An 18,813-nucleotide genomic window follows, 5' to 3' on the forward strand; every position below is an offset into this window, starting at 1 on the left:
AAATGTCATACTACTTTTGCTGATGACACATTACTGTTCGGCACACTTGTACAACATGCTGTGATATCGAAGATATTGATTAGCTTTACACATTAAAATCTTTTTTTTTCCAATTATATAGCCGTTCAATATATGTAACAATCGCATGGACAAACTAAATATTCAACATAAATTCAAGAACAGACATACATTTATCTAAATTAAGTACCGCACATACAGATGTGAACATCCCTTCAACACCTAATATTCTTCTACAGAAAACTGACCACTTACCATTTTCCGTGTGTCTGTAACAACTTATCACAGCGGCTTGTTTATTCTCTTTATATCGTGATTGAAAGCAAAGGTATTACTATCGACCTCGCTCACATATTTTATTTTTTTTTATGTGCAATTTTTGACCTGCTGAAATATTTCAGTGTTTTTTTTGTTAATGATTGGTTTCAGCAGTCGGTTTTAAACAAGATCTACCTACGATTTACATGGTTCTGTTACTGCTTTTGTATGATGGCAACAACCTCTTGCATAATGCACATACCCATCTATTTTTTGTTTCTGTTTGTCTTAATTTGCAAATCTAAATTCGATACCATTGGCACCAGCGGACTCCTACATTCATCTTATCTTTGTTAATAAATTTGACAAGTGTGATACATTTGCCGATAATTGTTTCTCTTAACTTAAAGTGTAAAATAACAAATAGATTCGGAACACCTTAAACACCTCGGAATTTTCCATTTGCCTCGTTGAAAACATTAACCATGTTTTATTTGTTTTAGAAATGTTCATTGGATACATGGAACCCATTCTCGATAAAGATCAACTTGTAAAAGGTTAATACCTACGGGTATCATTAACCATATTTTATACGGTAATATTCTACACAAAGTCAGAAAAGCTCAATATACACACCATATAAGTTGAAAAGGTTCATTTGTAAGGGATATAGTAATGATATTGTTGTTACATCGTTAAATATAGCATATTTGGGGGTATTAACATTGATCATCTCATTGGGTCTTTACATAGAAATCAATACAGTATATTTAAAGGTTTTTTTGTGCAGGACATGGGTGGGGTGTGTCCCTATTGTATGACCTATGATGTATCGTGGTTCTCAACCTCGTTTGAGAAGAATTGGATTGATTTTACATATGAAGAGGACATAGCTATGTGTAGGTTTCAGTTGATCTTGAGCTTTCATGCCAGTTCACTACTAGTAGTCCTTTGTTTGTACTTTTGTGTAAAATATAATCAGTTTCTTTATGTCTGTTTTATCAAGAGACTCTTTTCAACTGATTTTTAGGTGCGTTTAAATAAATTGTGTTTTATTTTTCCATAGTTGCCAGTTCTTTAAAGGGGACGGTAGCGATCACGTCAAAGTACTTTAACCCCCTCGCATTTTTGTCAGGAATTTCTGGCCTATGTGTGTCTTGTTCCGTTTGCACTTTCAGTTTACCTTTATGTTTCTGGAGTCTGTTGGAGCAACTATTGCGCAGTACCACTCAATAATGTGATTTTGGGGACAGCTGCAGCTTACCCTGTGGTATGTGGGTTTCCTCGTCGTTCATTGAAGACCAATGAGTGGCCTTGAGCTGACAATCTCCATCCTGTTGGATAATCGACATATTCATTTTCTTCATACTGGAATCGTTGTTGTCTCCATCAGATAATTAATTACTCCTGGAACAAAAGTTTTGCAACACTCGAATTTTTTTAATGAAAATATACCTCATATAGAATTTCATACTGCATATGACATTTTCAAGTTTATAATTACAAAAGACGTTTAAATTTTAGAATGTATTTATACAAAATTTCATTACAACAAATGTTATGCGTCAAATTAGGCTGTTAAAAACTATTGGTCAAGGTGATTGACATTCCTTTGAAAAACAGTTCAACATTCTAGAAACGTCTGCCCGTTTGGAAATGGTAAAATATTTCAGTGAATTATGATTGGTGTAACTTTTATTCACATGCATCACCGCCTTTGAATGCCCCGTTCCCCATTACCACCTAAGGATTAACGAATATGCTGTTGTTTCTATTGTTGCAATTTTTTGAGTAATATCTGGTCTTGTTCAACTAATATCTTCAACTGAAAATTTGAATCTTGCATATGCCCAAAATATCCCAGATATGTCCTATTGGGATACAGTCGGGACATCTTGTTGGCTCACAAAAAGCCGCCATAACGCCTAGATGATGCAGTCTAACATTCCTGTAAATAATGATATTTTTGGTCCGCAGTGAGGTACTGCACTGCGAGTATAAACAGTAGATTTCCTTATAGGTATTTGTTTATGCATAAAATATCATCCCCTTGAAACATTTATTTATTGTGTTTTATAACTATCTGCTGTGCTTGCATGACTATACTTGGTTAGAAATCAGTGATTTACCCTTATGTCAGTGTTGGTTAATAATGTGTCTTTGTGTCGTTTTTGACATTTAAAGTTTATTTTGAAGGAGTGTCATCATTCTATTATCGTGGATTGTATTTCTTTTGTTGTCGGTGCTCCATAACTTACTTTGTTTACAATTATTGGATATGTTGGTTATTTCTGTTAGTATTTACATTTTATAGGGGTTGTACGATGGTGCATTTGTTGCGTTTCGCAATATCTGTTCCTTTTTTTACGTAGACTACGTCCATTGTACAGACATGTGCATGTACATTGTACATTCCATTTTCACTTTTTAGTAAACACTTGATAGTAGCTTATCAATTTGTGTTCAGTCAAGCTGCTGAGAAAATGAAAATTTGAGACTGCCAAAATTCTGAAGATAACGCAGTATGATCATCGGATAAAATAAATAGCTCACTTGACAAAAACAACTGGCATAAAAAAATCCTTTCATTGAAGTCACATCCATAATCTTGATAAAGTTGAGGATAATTTTTGAACGATATATGTTGGCATTTGTAAAATTGATTTGAAGTCATGACCAAACAAACAGATGACGGAAAAAATAGACCAAGTGATGACTAATATTTGGCCAGAAATCCCTGGCTCAGTGATTTCATGTTAGAAGAAACCCTCTGTCATAAATCACCAGGTAGGACACACAAGTCCCGAAGTACTATATTTACACTAATCTCAAAGCTGTTGCAATGGGATTACACTACCATGTATCAACCAATAACTTGATTTTATTCAATATAGACCGTTTTGAGTTTAGGCAATAACATTTGTATTAACCAATATTTGACTACATTAATATTAATGGTAATTAAACTCTGGAAAGCTGTTACATGAACAATCATAAACCATATATTTTGTCTATATTAAAAGCTTAATTATCAGTAAACTATATAAATGATATGACAATTGTTTTACATGAGTAACAGTGTCCAATTGTTTGAACATAATTCACTTTTAGATACTAACCTCGTGAATTAACTGACCAATACTTTTTTCTAAACATCTCATATAAAATATTTTAATTATATTAAGGCGTAATCAAGGGAACCAAGGTTATAGTGGTAATCAAAAGAATGTAATCCAGGGACAAAGACCAGACATGGAAAACAGACATACACAACAAAGAACATAAAGTAACGAAAATCATACATATAAAGTAACAAAAGCAAATGAGCAACTTGGACTCCACTAAAAACTGGGAGCATGGACCAGGTACACCGGTAGGGTAAGCGTCCTCTGTTTTTCTAGAAACAACCTCTGAGTTGCTCATAAAAAGTCAAGTCCGGGGTAGACAAACAAGGAAAGGAAAACGATGACCCATTGAATAAATAAGTTTTCATGGTGCAGATGAATACACCATAACGATCCACGAGTTCATGATGACGACCATAAAACTTCTGTTGTGATGACTTCAATCTTGTAGCAACATAACCCTGTTCCAGAAGCCTATTTGTTAGAGCTTTAGCGCGATACAAGACGTCTGTGTAGTTTCGGCAAGCTCTGGCATAACGTATGAGATGTGATATGAACACTCCATACGCAGGTGCTGAAGGGATGTTGCTACAAATGATAGGAAAGTCAACAATTCTGAATGAAAAGTTTTTTTCGTACAGTTTGGTCAATAGTTTTCCTTCACCATCGTTTTCTAAGTGTAGGTTAAGATATGGGGCTTACTTCACAGTGTCTATAGTATACTTTATCTCAAGTTCTAGATGCGATATATCAAATCCCCGAAATTAGGATTGTTTAAAGTTAATACCTCATCTATATAGCGGAAACTGAGATCAAAGGATCTAGCCAAACGATATTTTTGCTTTCGGATCAGATCAGCTATAAAGTCAGCCTCATAAGAGTGAAGGAATAGGTCAGCAAGTAAAGGGGCACAATTTGTTTCCATTGGAATGCCGACCGTTTGTTGAAAAACACGTCCATACACTGGACAAATATGTTGTCGATTTAAAATTCCACCAATTTGTAGACATCTTAATCTGTATATAAATCATATATTGTACTATAGATTTTGCTATACCCCTCTTCATTTAATTAATTAAAGATGTTATCCAGATGTTAATGATGGAAAAACAAATGTATAACGGTGTTAAATTTTCAATTATACTATTCTCGTCCAATTTTTGCGTTTGACTTCAAACATTTGTTGTATCTGACTCTAAGCGAGCATAAAGATAGAAATGAAAATAAATTTGGGGCAGTATATCCGGTCATTTTAATAATCGACCGATGTCCATTTTAGATATTCGTCAATAGGTTCAAAACCCTGGAAAGTTAGTGAGCTATGTTTGGTTACTCATTCATCGAATTCTCCATCTGCACGGTGTGAATGATATTATTAAAGAATGTCAAACATCTATTAAATATTCTCAACTTGACAATTCTATCAAGTTGGTTCAAAAGTTGGGTAAGCGGCAAAATTAAATAATGGATAAATGGATACTAAATTAAAACCCAAAAAAACTTTTACCATTTGACATTGGGTTGTTTAGACAATATCAGGTATGGGCACCGTAAAAACATTGATGAATGAAGTACAAAAAAAAATATATTGTAAATTTTGACAAATTGTTGACGTGTTTCAGGACATAACATCTTACGGCAGCATTCGCATCAAAGAAAAAACAAAATCAAAATCCAAGTTGTATAAAAAACAAGAAGTACAGAAATCAAAACAATCATGATAGGAAGCCATCTTCGAGAGGTTACACCATGTGCAATACAAAAAAAATTCTCAGTGAGTTGAGTATTTTTAAATTTGTAATATGCAAAATTTTATAAAATAATAAATACAAACTGATATTATTCGAGGTAACACAAGTCTGACTAATGGTTGAAGATATGAACACTGACATTGATGTTTTCCATGGATAAATGCATAAAACGAGTGGTTAAAGGCCGTGAGGTCTTTCGTTTTGAAACGAATAAAAGTTTTAAGTAGGTCAATGAGTGCCAAAGTTATATCAGTTTTCAAAGACCCCGATACAGCAAAATCATTGTCTACTGTACATGACAAATATGTTGGTCGTACCAGCAGGCAAAGCCCAAAACAACATTGTTTTTGTCTGCAAAACGTTTTACATCAAATGTTTATTATCAGAGGTAGACGTAGAAAATAATAACAGTGATAAGACCTATACTGCTACCACACTCTCCAAAGAAGAGACTGTGGAAAACCATAAATCTGTGCTATCCTCATTTGGTCTCTACCAAGGACGATGATTGTGATTTATCGTATATGTACCGGATTCGTAAACTCCACCAGACCAGAATCCATACAAACAACGTGTCATGGCTGGATCTGCAAAATGTACCACCAAACCTCTTTCAAAACTTTTTACTTCTATACTCACAACTGTCAAAGAGGGTCTGCAATCCTACCACAACACTTGTATAAGTGAAAATATGCACTTTTAAAATCCTTGTGTAAATTGTTGCAACAGGATATAGACTTCAGACCGTGGCAGTTATTTGAACAAAACATAACCTACAGCAGGATGTTTTTTTTAAAGTGTGATGGTTTCCATGGCAAAAAAATGTCAAGATTCAAATTTTGAATATTTGACTATTTTTATGCCTCAGTGCAGACATTTATTTAACGGTACTAAGATTTGTGCATATATTTGTATCATGATGTGGACAACCAGAAACAAATTATAAAAATTTAGATTTACATTAACAAACTTTTTGTTATCATGGCAACAAAAACTGATTCAATTAAAAACCTGCATATTTTAATGCATCAGTTTACAGAAACTGCTATCGGTACTAAACATTAGGACTATTACAAGTATTGGTTCCATGGATAGGATCATTAGGAAAAAATACTTTTCATTTTAGAATATTTGTAACTATGACCACAACTGACCAAATCCAAAGTTTGTCTATTTTAATGCCTTAGTCATTTTAGTATAGAAAAATTGTGAAATTCTGCTAAAAACTAAATGAATTGTTCTTTTAGAATTGTACAGTTATTTGTAGCATTTTTGGAAACAAAGAGAATAAAAAAGGAACAATTTTTTATATACACAATTTTTTGTTACTACAGCAACAAAACTGGCAAAATTCTAAATTTGTACATTTAAGTCTTAGTAAAAAATACAAATTTTTTTACAAATATGAAATGCAAAATTATTCCTAGCATGGTATTGACAAATAAAAGACATTTTGAAAGTAATGTTTTGTTTTCATTTATTAAACAACGAAGTAAAAGCAATTAAATTTTTCATGTTAAATACAAATGCAAATTTATTAACTTGGAAAATTTTTTAACATGCCAATACAAGTGAAAACTGTCGTTTTAGAAGCCTCTCCATAATGATTTGTTTTTGGCAATTTATTAATGTAAAGATGGATATTAAAAAAGCTTACCATTATAAGTTTTTTTTTTTTGTTATTTCAAATAATCAACGTATAATTTGCTACGTATCATAAAGCAAGTTGAGAAATAAAAGACAAGAAATATATTATGTTATGAATCTATGTAAAATAACACAAGGAAATACGATTTTAATATAAAAATGGTTATGTCAACTTGAAACTTGCAGTTTTAAGAGGGCATCACAAAGTGTTTCCATGGTAACTTCATTTGAACCGTGACATTATACGGGTACTACTCGCTGGAAACTCAGGGGAATCAAAATGGGGACTATTATTGTCAAAACGATTTCGGTTTTTTTTTTAGTCAAAATAAATTTTGTTTAAAAAGACGCATCATTATTCAGCATGGTCAAGCTTAAGCTTACCCTTGCAACACTGAATAGGGTGACGAACTTGACAGTGTGCATTACATTTAGCTCAAAAACGTTTTCTGTGTGTGCATCTTACATGTAATATAACATTCAACACTAAAGCACATGTGAAGCTATGGCAAAATAGAATAAAACTGATACATTTTACGCACAACTTTCAAACATAAAATGAAAGTCGTTGTTTTTGTATTTAACGTCTTATATTATATTGAGTTCCATTGAGAAATTTGAAGTGCAATATGTTTAGTTGCCTGCTAAGTTGACAATTACTCGGGTAATCGTATTTTCATGAATTTATTTGTGCATGCAATACAGACGAAAGTATTTTAATTTCGTAAAATATGTTCTTTTGTACTTGTATACATATATGAATTCAAAATAGTTTTAAATCAACTTTTTACAAATAAATAGAAAAAATAGGAAGTGTACACGCGAAATAATGCTTTTGTAACGGTAGATATTTAACTGCCTTATTATTATATTTTGCCTTAAACAAACTATCTCAGGTGCAAGTAAAATAAACAATCATAACGAAACTAAAAAAAAAACAAAACAAAAATTCTTGAAACAATGCTCACTTAATTGTTACCCGCACATACCAATTCGAAAGTATACAACATTTGACTTTCTAAATCAGTTTGGACCATTCAAAATTCAAAAAAAAAAAACGTGTCTATGTGAACATCCGAATATGTAATCAAGGGAACCAAGGTTATAGCGGTAATCAAAAGAATGTCATACCAGATGTGAGTGTGCTACCAGTTTCCATCTGGGGACACCTTATAATTATGATTTTGAGAAATCTTAATTAAACGCAATCGGCAATGTAAAGTGGGTCTTACGGATAAGACCTCAAAACCCGAATATCCCAATGTGTTGCATATTTTCTGGTGTAGAGGGAATATTTTCTTTATGGTGGGTGTTTCTAGTAAAGCAGAGGACGTTTACCCTATCGGAGTACTCAGTCCATGCTCCCAATCTTTTGGTGGAGACCGAGTTGCTCATTTACTTTTGTTTCTTTATATGTATTATTTTAGTTATTTCATGTTCTTTGTTGTGTGTGTCTGTTTTACGTGTCTGGTTTTTGTCCCTGGATTACATTATTTCCGCTAGAATCTTGGTTCCCTTCATCTCTCTTTTTAAACTAAGTGGGGAAATTTTTATTGTACGGTTGTATTGATCTTCAGTGGACGGTTGTATTGGAGTTAAAACAACTGGACAGTAGCAGTATGCTGGTGGACATCAGCAGAAGTAATTATTGTTTTTTCGTCTATGTGCATTTCAATTGTAGTACATGTTCCCATAACACAAATATGCACTAAACTGTTTTCATATATTTCAATTTCATTTATTTCATCCCAGTTCTATTTGCAGTATAGAACTTCTTTTTTCCATTTCATATAATATATTATTCATAATTTCTGAATAAATATGTAAACATTGTCAATCCCAAAACGCGAGATTAAAAAGGCATATACACGAAAGAGAACATATTATTGATATAAGAATTCGCGCTGTTTTGATTGTACGAACTTACATTTTTTTTAACTTTGACAAAAACACTACTGGGTCATTGTCGTTCCAGTCCGAGTGGTTCCAATATTTAATTAGCAGTCCAGTAACTCACGTGTATTAGGCGCGGCTTAAATATTTTATGCCGTCAGTGACCGTCAATACATTTCTAATGATCAAAAAGAACAGTTGCAGTATACAAAGCAGAAAATTATATATATCAAAGATAGACAAAAAATGATATTAATCACTACGTTACTGAACTGGTAAATTATTTTCAAAGTAAAATGGTGGTTAGACTAGGTTTCACTGATATTCAAAGTCTGTATAGTGGTCATAAGAGTTCCAGTGTAAGATGTGCTTCACAGTCATGAAATTAATGGATAAACAAGCAGTCGACTCAGAATTTGACTTGACAACTTGTATAGTGAAGAACACATAGTTCAGTGCTCGTGCCGATGTTATGAAATATATAACGATACAATCTCGATTTTAATAGAACACGTTTTATGGAACAGATAAGCAGCAGTTTTTTTGTATCCTTGTCAAATAAACTTTACTTTAACTGAATAACTTGCATATCTGACCAAATGGTTTATATGAACACCGTATTAAGGAGAAATTAGTATATTGCACTAAGTCAGTGGTTTTGACAACTATTATTACTATTTATTCCCTTAAATTTGAAGGTTCATTTTTCCCCATAATAAATTAAAAATATCTGCCAAAAAAATACGAAATGATAAAAACGCTGTCTGATACATTCATATGCAAGGTTTTGGTTATCACTTTATATACGCATTACGATAATCATATATATACATTTACTTAATTGATAGCTGCACATTTCTGGGAAACTACCTTGTACATTTTATATTTCTACATTAGTCCTTTAAATTTGTTTAGTGTTTTTAAGGACAAAACGACATTTTACACATTTTTAAATGACTTTAAGACATGCTAGTAGCTGCATTTAAGTTGCTACAAGCAGTTCTATATTTAGCTATGTCATTTTGCAAGTTATAACCCTTTTCTAACATTATAACAGTAAAAGTAGTTAATGTCTCTACTTCTTTCTGTACATTAAACCTTTTTGTAAAGTGATAAGAATGCTCAAGATACACTTCCACGAGATAGGGGGCGTGGGTAGAGCTTTCTTTCAGAAAGCGTTTAATGGGCATGCTCCACGCATGATCAACGAATATACTATAGTTAGCACTAAAGGGTCTTCCATAACAACGCTGCTGATTAACTATTCTAGAATCAACAACTTTCAAACATACTTGGTACATTCAGTTATTTTTTATTATTCTTATTTTTGCTCCCGCGATTATCCAATATTAGTGTGGTCTTATATATTTTACATATTCTTCCTTCCATTATATATTTTAATGTTGATTCCATAAATAACATATCCTGAAACATTGATCATTGAATAAAGAATTGAAGAAATGAAAAGAGCGAAAAACAGACACAAGTCCAACACGAAATATAAAAAAAAGTATTTTTACCCACTTTTCTAAGACAGGTGGATACTTTTTATGGATCAGCATTAAAGCCAAAACGGAAAAACAATTGTCTGTTTAGGGTTTCAAAATTGTGAAAAAAGTGGTCAGGTAGGTATGGATTTTTTTTATATATATTCTAAGTTTGCCTTCTGAAGGGTTCGTAATTCGACATAATTTATGCTGGAAAGTAACAAGTTCTTTGGCAACTCGGCGGATGTTCCATATTATAAGATGTTTTGTCATGTTGAGGCAGAAATAAAAATGAAAAATGCGTAATGGATGCCTCCCAAGAGAATAAGATACAAGTGAGCGAGTAGACTGCTCTAGGTATGGACGAGCTTAATTAAAAAAACAAAGATATTAAAAATGATCAGTAAAGTAAAAGTAAAAGTACCTTGCCATACTAGGTTGAACGACATAGGAATTGTAAACAGGTATAATGTTCATGTTCAGTTTTTGTAAACGGATTAATGCGTATGGAACAGTCGTTGAACAGTTTTGCATTGCTTTATTCTATTTGTTTAAGAATATGCAGCAAAAGAAGAGGACTACACATCTCAAATCCCTCTAAATTGAAATGGGTGTAGAACCTAATCAATTTCAAACTTTATTTCTCATATTTAATTAGATGGATAAATTGACCGTCTGTAGATAGTTGGACGCCATTACTAGAGATGTAAAACAACAACTAGGAAGTCAGAGAAAATTGTACAAAAGTGTCGATTTAAGAGAATAAAACTTGCTATTACTGGAAACAAAATTATGAATGTTAGAAAAAAATAATAGCAAGTGTTCAAAAGCTTTCTATTGTTATTTCAGACAAAAGCCTCATTCAGTCACTTTCATCATGCCATCTGTTGAAAATCATGAATAGATAAAATGAATATAGCATTAGAGATGAGTGTAGATTTTCGATTGATTTGAAACGAATATCGGGAAAATGAGATTAAATTTCGCTTGGTCGAACGAAAGGATTGGAATGGCTCTTTGAAAGAGGTTTTACCCTACCTCAAGTTAAATAGATCATTATGTATGATATTGTGATATTTCGGAAAACTATAAAATTTTATGGTGGTAGAATTTGTTTAGCGCTATGATATTATGCAACACAATGTGAACTAATGTTTTGTATTGTCATGGTAACGAAAAAAATGTGTTTTGTCACATTGTTCTACCTAAAATAAAGAAAAACGGCTACTGATACATTACCAAAAGTAGCACATTGAGTGATCGAGGAGTAATTGAATGCAAATATTTTGGATCATCCAGGAGGGTACCAATTTGAAATGACAACCATTTACAATAAGGTCCCCCGTATGAAACCAATCTTAAACATTATTATCATGTTTTGTAGTCATAATTTTGGATACTATGAACGTAAAATTTGCTATTGTTCTGTTCACTACAATGTGTGAGTGGATCATTTTGTTTTGTGTTTCCACGCTGAGGTCATGTGTTTAGAATTTGATGTATCTGACTTTTCTAATTATTGACACTACGGTTTTGTTGTGCCAATATTTTGTTACATTTAAATGTATCACAAGGTAGTGTCAGAAATAGATCAAATAAAATATGTATACCGCTTTGGTGTAGTAAAACTTTGCTTTCCCTTCGAGTTTTTGGACACGACGAACTAAACGATTTTTGAAATCATGTAAAGCACGACATCCCGTTTACATTCTTACTTTACTCCATTTATCTCTTCGATTTTATTTCAGAGAAAAAAATCAAAACTAAAAGGTTTAATGGGAATACAATATAAATAGCTCGTTAGGGGAAAAAACGGAAATTCATTAGATTTGAAATACACATTAACTATCACATCGACATGAAAAACGTATATATCAACTGTTATGTTCGATATAGGAAAAGAGGTCAGTCACATGATTAGGATAACGCATAACGAAATGTTTAAATTATCTTCAGTAACTCGAAAGGTGATCTTTCTACAGTGCCATATCGTGATCGTCGTAAAATATCTTAAATTAGAGAATATACACAAAAGTGCAATCTTTGGTTATAATGGTATTGATTTTGGAGTTACAAGTTTGCTGTGATATTGTATTTAGCTTCCATTATTGTTGTTGATTTTGTTACCTGAAGTGATGGTCTTGCGGTACATTTTTTTTCCAAGCAGAACAATTAAAGACTAGAGTGATTTAAGGGCAAAAACAGTAGTAAATTTATGTCATTTTGCTTTGTTCATTTAAAATTAAGCTTAAAAGTAAGCAAAACGCATGTAAACCCTAGCAGTGTTTACGATTATCATTATACCCCTGTAAAGTAAGTTCCACTCTGCCACTGCGGTTGATATAATATAAAAACGTAACAACCGTAGGCATATAACAATAAATAGCGGAATTTGAAATAGATACAGATATTCTAAATGACTTGTTTTATTTTTGTGTTAGTATATTAGATCATGATTTTTTTAATTATAATTATTATCATTATCATTTATTGTTCATTAGACGTATATTTATCTATACCACCATTAAAGACTTATAAGTGACTGCAAGGCAGTAGAAGGACTGCTTTTTTTGGGGTTTATTCTACATCTATTACTATTTGAAATTAGTTTACTATACCTATTTGGATCAATTGGGCGGACATCGATTAAGTTTAGATACAGGAAGGGTCGAGCGATCTACAAACTCCCATAGACGATCATTATACTTTGTCATTACTTTTTAATGGTGGCATAAATAGGAGCTGACCTTAAATTCAACTCTTTTCATTTTAGTAGTATAGATTACAGCATCTTCTTACTTTACAATTATGCTTTTACAATAAAAAACAAAAATGAAAATTCCCATTTATTTTAATTACGGGCACTAATTATTACATATAGATACATGTATGTGTTAAATTTGATAATATAACTTTTTTCTCTTATCATAACCTGACATATACATTCAAGTTTATCAGATAACAACGTTCAAATTCACCTGATTACAAACTTAACTGTTATATAGTAGCGACATACAGTCCATTTTCATCTGTGTCTATATTATTACCAATAACAGTCAACTTCATAGCGGTTTTCTTAATTACAATAGTACTGTTCCTCCAAAATTTATTTCCTACAGAAGTTTTTAGATTTTGGTATATGTTTTTGGTGTTTATACAATAATATTCATTGACTAATATTTCACAATTGGGTAACAAGTGATTGTGTGGGCTTTCTTGCTTTAAAGAGATCGTTTTTCTTTCTGCACGCTTTGTTGTTTTTTTTTCTACCAAAGGTTAATTACAGCTAAATTCAACTTTCAGATTAACGTACAAACGTGTTTGACGGATTAGGAAACAACACTGAGAAAACCACACCAGTATAACCTTGAGACAATAATAAGTACTCATATTACAATGTCGCTATAGGTTTCATTTTTGATGTCTCTGAAAATCATTTAGTTATTCATTAGACAAGGCTGACGACTGACAAAGGTATAAGTATCCCCTAAAGTGAAAATTATGGAATTCAATAGAGAATTGTTACAGACGTTTATATATCAAACTATTGATAAATAATCTTCAATGATTCATAGTAAAAGAGTAATCAAGTAAGGAGATAATAGAAAAAAGAAGGAATATGGTGAATCGCAATAAATACACCAGGGTATAACGTAAATACTTTCAGAGGTCACTGAATGGTCTTTAAAAATTGTAAACACATCTTTAAGTATGGTTTGAAAGGTCCTGACAACAAAAAGTAAAGTAATAAATTCCACAGAAACCGAACGATCGGAATTCGAAAATTTCCCCAAAGTATAGCATAATGTTCTTCGACAAAAATATTTACGACAGTTTTATTTACACACTACAGCTCTAACCCCAAAATAGCGAAAATGAAACTGCCGTGAATAACACTGTTTACAGTATCCTTTTCAATTAAAATAATATTAGTTGTCACTCGTTTGGTAATACATGTATTACTTGTTGTTATGCTTTCATTTGCAATGCAATTAAACCCTACTCGTTCATTAAAGAAACTCAGGACCTTTTCGTGTTTCTGATATTCTGTTTATTGCATACAGTTTCTACGTGTATGCTGTAACTTGTCGATCAATCCAATGTCATTAATTGACAGTGAGTGTATACCAATCATATAATGACAAATAAATGTAAGTTAGAGGTCAATTTCCTGTAGATGATCGTTCATAATGCGTCCTTCATTTAATATAAAACAGAAGTCTATTAAGTTTTCATTAGATTTTTAGATTATATATTAACATGAAAAATGTCTGCTTAATCAGCCATACTCAAGGCGTCGGTTTCACAAAAAGTCGTAAGTGTGAAATTGATCGTAAATCATGACGTCACAATGATACTTAGTTTATGACGTCATTACTTACGATCAACTTCACACACGACTTTTTGTGAAATCGAGACTAGGTCTTTAAATATAAATCTTATCATATCCACGAAACGCGCGGTCATTTAGATGCCCGCTCCTCATGAGTCCTGGACTACATGCATGTATCTCAATCCGACTACACGAGATAACTTATGGTTTCCCAGACAATTTTGAAAATAAGTTGCTGATTTAGGCAGGTAGTTTTAGACATTAATTTGTCTTACTCACAAAGTGCATGTGAATGATAGACATCTTGAACTTTTAAAATAAGGTTTTGTAGTTAATATATAATTAATGTTTAATATCTGTATGGCCCCAAAAGTAATTATTGGTTCAAATCCATACAAATAGGTGTATTTTCAATTTTCCTATAATTTCAAAGTCGAAAAATTGTGTAGACACTGAACAAAAAATTGCATGTTTATTGATGATTTGATTTGCTCTTGAATATTTCTTTTCAGCTGGATAAGACAGTTGATGGAAATTTGGTCGAAAAAGCCACTGATAAACGGAAATTCAGTAGTAGAAAATATAGATTGCGTGGATAGTTTCGGAAACATAAAAAAACTGTGGACCAACGGATTGAGGAAAACAAAACCATGTCAGTGTCACTTACAACATGTAGCCATTTTCTCTTTTAAGTGTATAATTATTGTATCAAACGTTAGATATTTTACATTTTTGTCAAAAGCATGTTTTTAAGTATTGAGTTTCTTATTTAAAACTTGATCACTTTTACTTATTTATCACGTTTAATGTTTTAAAATGATTTGTATTTCTTTGTGTCTTCAAAGTGTGACAGCATGAAAATTTTGATAGGTGTTTCATAATAATAAAGAGTAATCAAGTGAACCAAAGTTATAGTGGTAATCAAAAGAATATAATCCAGGGACAAAGACCAGACATACACAACAAAGAGCATAAAGTAACTAAAATCACACATACAAAGTAATAAAAGTAAATGAGCAACTCGGACTCCACTAAAACCTGGGAGCATGGACTAGGTGCACCGGTAGGGTAAGCGCCCTCTAAGCTTTTCTAGAAACACCCGCCGAGTTGCTCATAAAAAGTCGAGTGCGGGGTAGACAAACGAGGAAAGAAAAACTATGACCCGTTGAATAAATCAGTTTTCATGGTGCTGTGATGGATACACCATGACTATCCACGAGTTCATGATGACGACCATAAAACTTCTGTCGTGATGACTTCATTCTTGTAGCAACATAACCCTGTTTCAGAAGCCTATTTGTTAGAGTACTAGCGCGATACAAAACGTCTGCGGAGAATGAATAATAAGAAATTAACATAAACATCAGTTTCTACCAAGACATATGTAATAAAGCTTGTAAAATCTAAAATAACGCAAACATTTTATCACGGTCTTGTAGTAAAAATGTCATTTGTTCTTTAAATCACCGACTACGAATAATAGAAAATGTGTTTATCAATTCGATTTCAGTACAAAATTTATGGTGTGAGATCAACACAGATCCTGATTTTTGTATCACCCTCTATAACACCGGGTACATTGCAGAAAGAGTCATTGCACTCTTGAACGTGAAGAATTTGAGTTGATATGCGTTTGCTATTAGTAGAACTAGTTTGGATTGTTTTTATTTTCAGAGTTCCTGTGCCATTGCAAAAAGACCTTTTCGGGATTGAAAGATATAATTTGTTAGCAGGATCCTGTAAATTTGATTTTGATCGGCAATGATGTTTACTGTAATATGAATTACCATTTTCACCCAAAGATGTCCCGGGTACTGATTCGTTTCTTTCTGTTATATCCGAATTATGATCAAGTCGTATATGCTTCAATGGAAATACAGAGTACGTACGCATTTCATTTCGTGATCTGTTTTGAGATAAGACCCGAACATTGTCCTCATTTAAAGCTCGACTAATTAACTTTTTAATCATCTTCTTCATAGCAAAACGAAATCTTTTGCTCAATAGTGCGTAAAGATACGGATTTAAAACGGATTGAAACATTGTCATACACGTAGCGACTACCGGTAACCAATGTGGAATATAGACAATGTTTCCATAACTTTTGTCGATGTTTACAATAACTTGTGGAGTCCAGCAAATAATAAATGCAAGCACAAGACCAATAAGGCGCACTGCTGCTCTAGCCTCTCTTTCGAACCGCGTAAGGCTACGTTCGCTTATTTTACGTGGTATAAAAGACAAATTTCGATTTGTCGGCTTAAAAATATTTGCATCGGGATAGCCTAGCATTGCTGTTCGACTTACCGTAGCTAACATTTCGGGTGCAAAAACTACTTGTTTATCAGTGTAACGTAAATATATATTTTGGTTTATTTGTTTAGTCATGTCACTAATTTTACGAGCGTGACTTCTTGCAACGCATATGATTTTCATGTAGCACATTGTCATAATCAGTACAGGAATGGCATATATGGTCAGGAAGCAGACAAGCACAATACTAGATTTTCCTTTCCAGTTCGGTATACACATATAGCTAACTTCATCGTATTGTACTTTAGCATATGTCGATAAAAGTAACGGGAATGTCAGGAGCGTTGATGTGATCCATACACAGAAGAAAATAAAGGAAATGTATTTCGGTTGTGACCAAGAGGAGTATTTCAAACAATGAATAATTGTGATGTAACGATCAATAGCTATAGCTGTTGCGGTTAAGATAATATTTGTTTGCAGTAAATTATTAACGACACCTAGTCCCACACAAGCATCCTGAAAATATAACAAAATATTTTTAATCAAATGCATTTTTTTATTTAATTTCTTGATTTGTATTTTTAGGCAGGTTGAATAAGTGTTATGTGGACGAATTAAGGATCATTGCCATAAACCATAATTGTCGAAGATAAAAAAAAACTGTTACAGAATGTGCATGTTTCTGACCGTAAAATTTCTATGCGCCAGCTGTTTTTTTTTTTTTAAATATTTTAAACCTTTAATATAATACATATTGTAGTTACACAACTTATTTTGCAAGTGAGCTACGTTGAACCGAGTAAGGAAATTACCAGCGGGGAACAATTGTCTAAAATGTCTATAACCTTAACAGAACAATGATAGTGCAGTGACTAGAAGCTTTTAATGAAAATTAATCAACTTCAGAAAAAAATATATGAACCAGTATTAAAATTCTAAGAAAACGTCAAAGTAGAAAGATATTGATACAATTAAAATTTCATGATTTTACCCTTAATATTCAGTTATGTAAATTTGTGATATTTCGAATAGGGAACCAACATTTGTCATCATTGTGGATCATCTTCGTGTTTATTTAAGTTTCTTTTGAACCGTTAATATACCTTTTTATTATTTGTTTGACTTTTGGTAATATTGGGTGTAATACAGAATATTTAGTCTAGCAATAAAACGCATTGCCAGAACCGCATGGGTTTACAAGTGCTAAATACGAGTTGTCACGATTAGCGATCACGGGCAAGCAGGCAATTATAATTTGCGGTGAATTATAAACATATCGTCAGATATAGGATTTATAATAGGTTGTCATGAAAGCTAATTTTTTTTTCTATGAAGTGGGCCTGGTTGGGTGGAGTATTAAACGATTTAAACATTATGAAGTTGCTCAATAGAAACAACTATTTCAACTTTTAGATAATAATGACATAATGTACAATTTACAATATACGTAAGTCACGAAACAATTGTTGGATTCTTTAATCTTTAATGTAGCATTTAATGAGACATTTTTATTAAGTAGTGATAAAAAAATAATGGTTCGCAAAAGATATTACACACTCCTTTGAGTTATTAACTTCCTTCATTTTATTTCCAGCAAGAAAAGCTTTGATGAACACTCCTCTTTTTTTAGTTTTTTCACACTTTTCTTTCAAGTTGAAGAAATTATCTGATTAACGACTTTCAAATGACGATTTATTATGTTACATCATGAATACTTTATCTTGTGGCATTAAATTAACATCAATATCGGAGTATTTTTTGGTGTCAAGATGTTCTAAATTGCTTAGAGGAATATCAAAGTATTCGATCTTCGTAATGATTTATAAGGCGATAGCCCCATTAACTATATGAACTGTGCACCACGTTATTAAAAAGTTCTAGTATATAAAAAAAAAACTGTTATGTGCGTTATAAAATTCAAAAACATACATTAAAACGGGAATTCATTAACCTTGCACAGCAATGTCAACAACAAAAAATTATTTATGGACTTTATGAGATAGAAAATAATTGCAAGTAATGTCTTCTTCAACACACCTAAAATC

This window comes from Perna viridis, chromosome 10 (genome assembly GCF_037379345.1).
Source record: "Perna viridis isolate PV_CMFRI_1.1 ecotype Kerala chromosome 10, ASM3737934v1, whole genome shotgun sequence".
Taxonomy (NCBI): domain Eukaryota; kingdom Metazoa; phylum Mollusca; class Bivalvia; order Mytilida; family Mytilidae; genus Perna; species Perna viridis.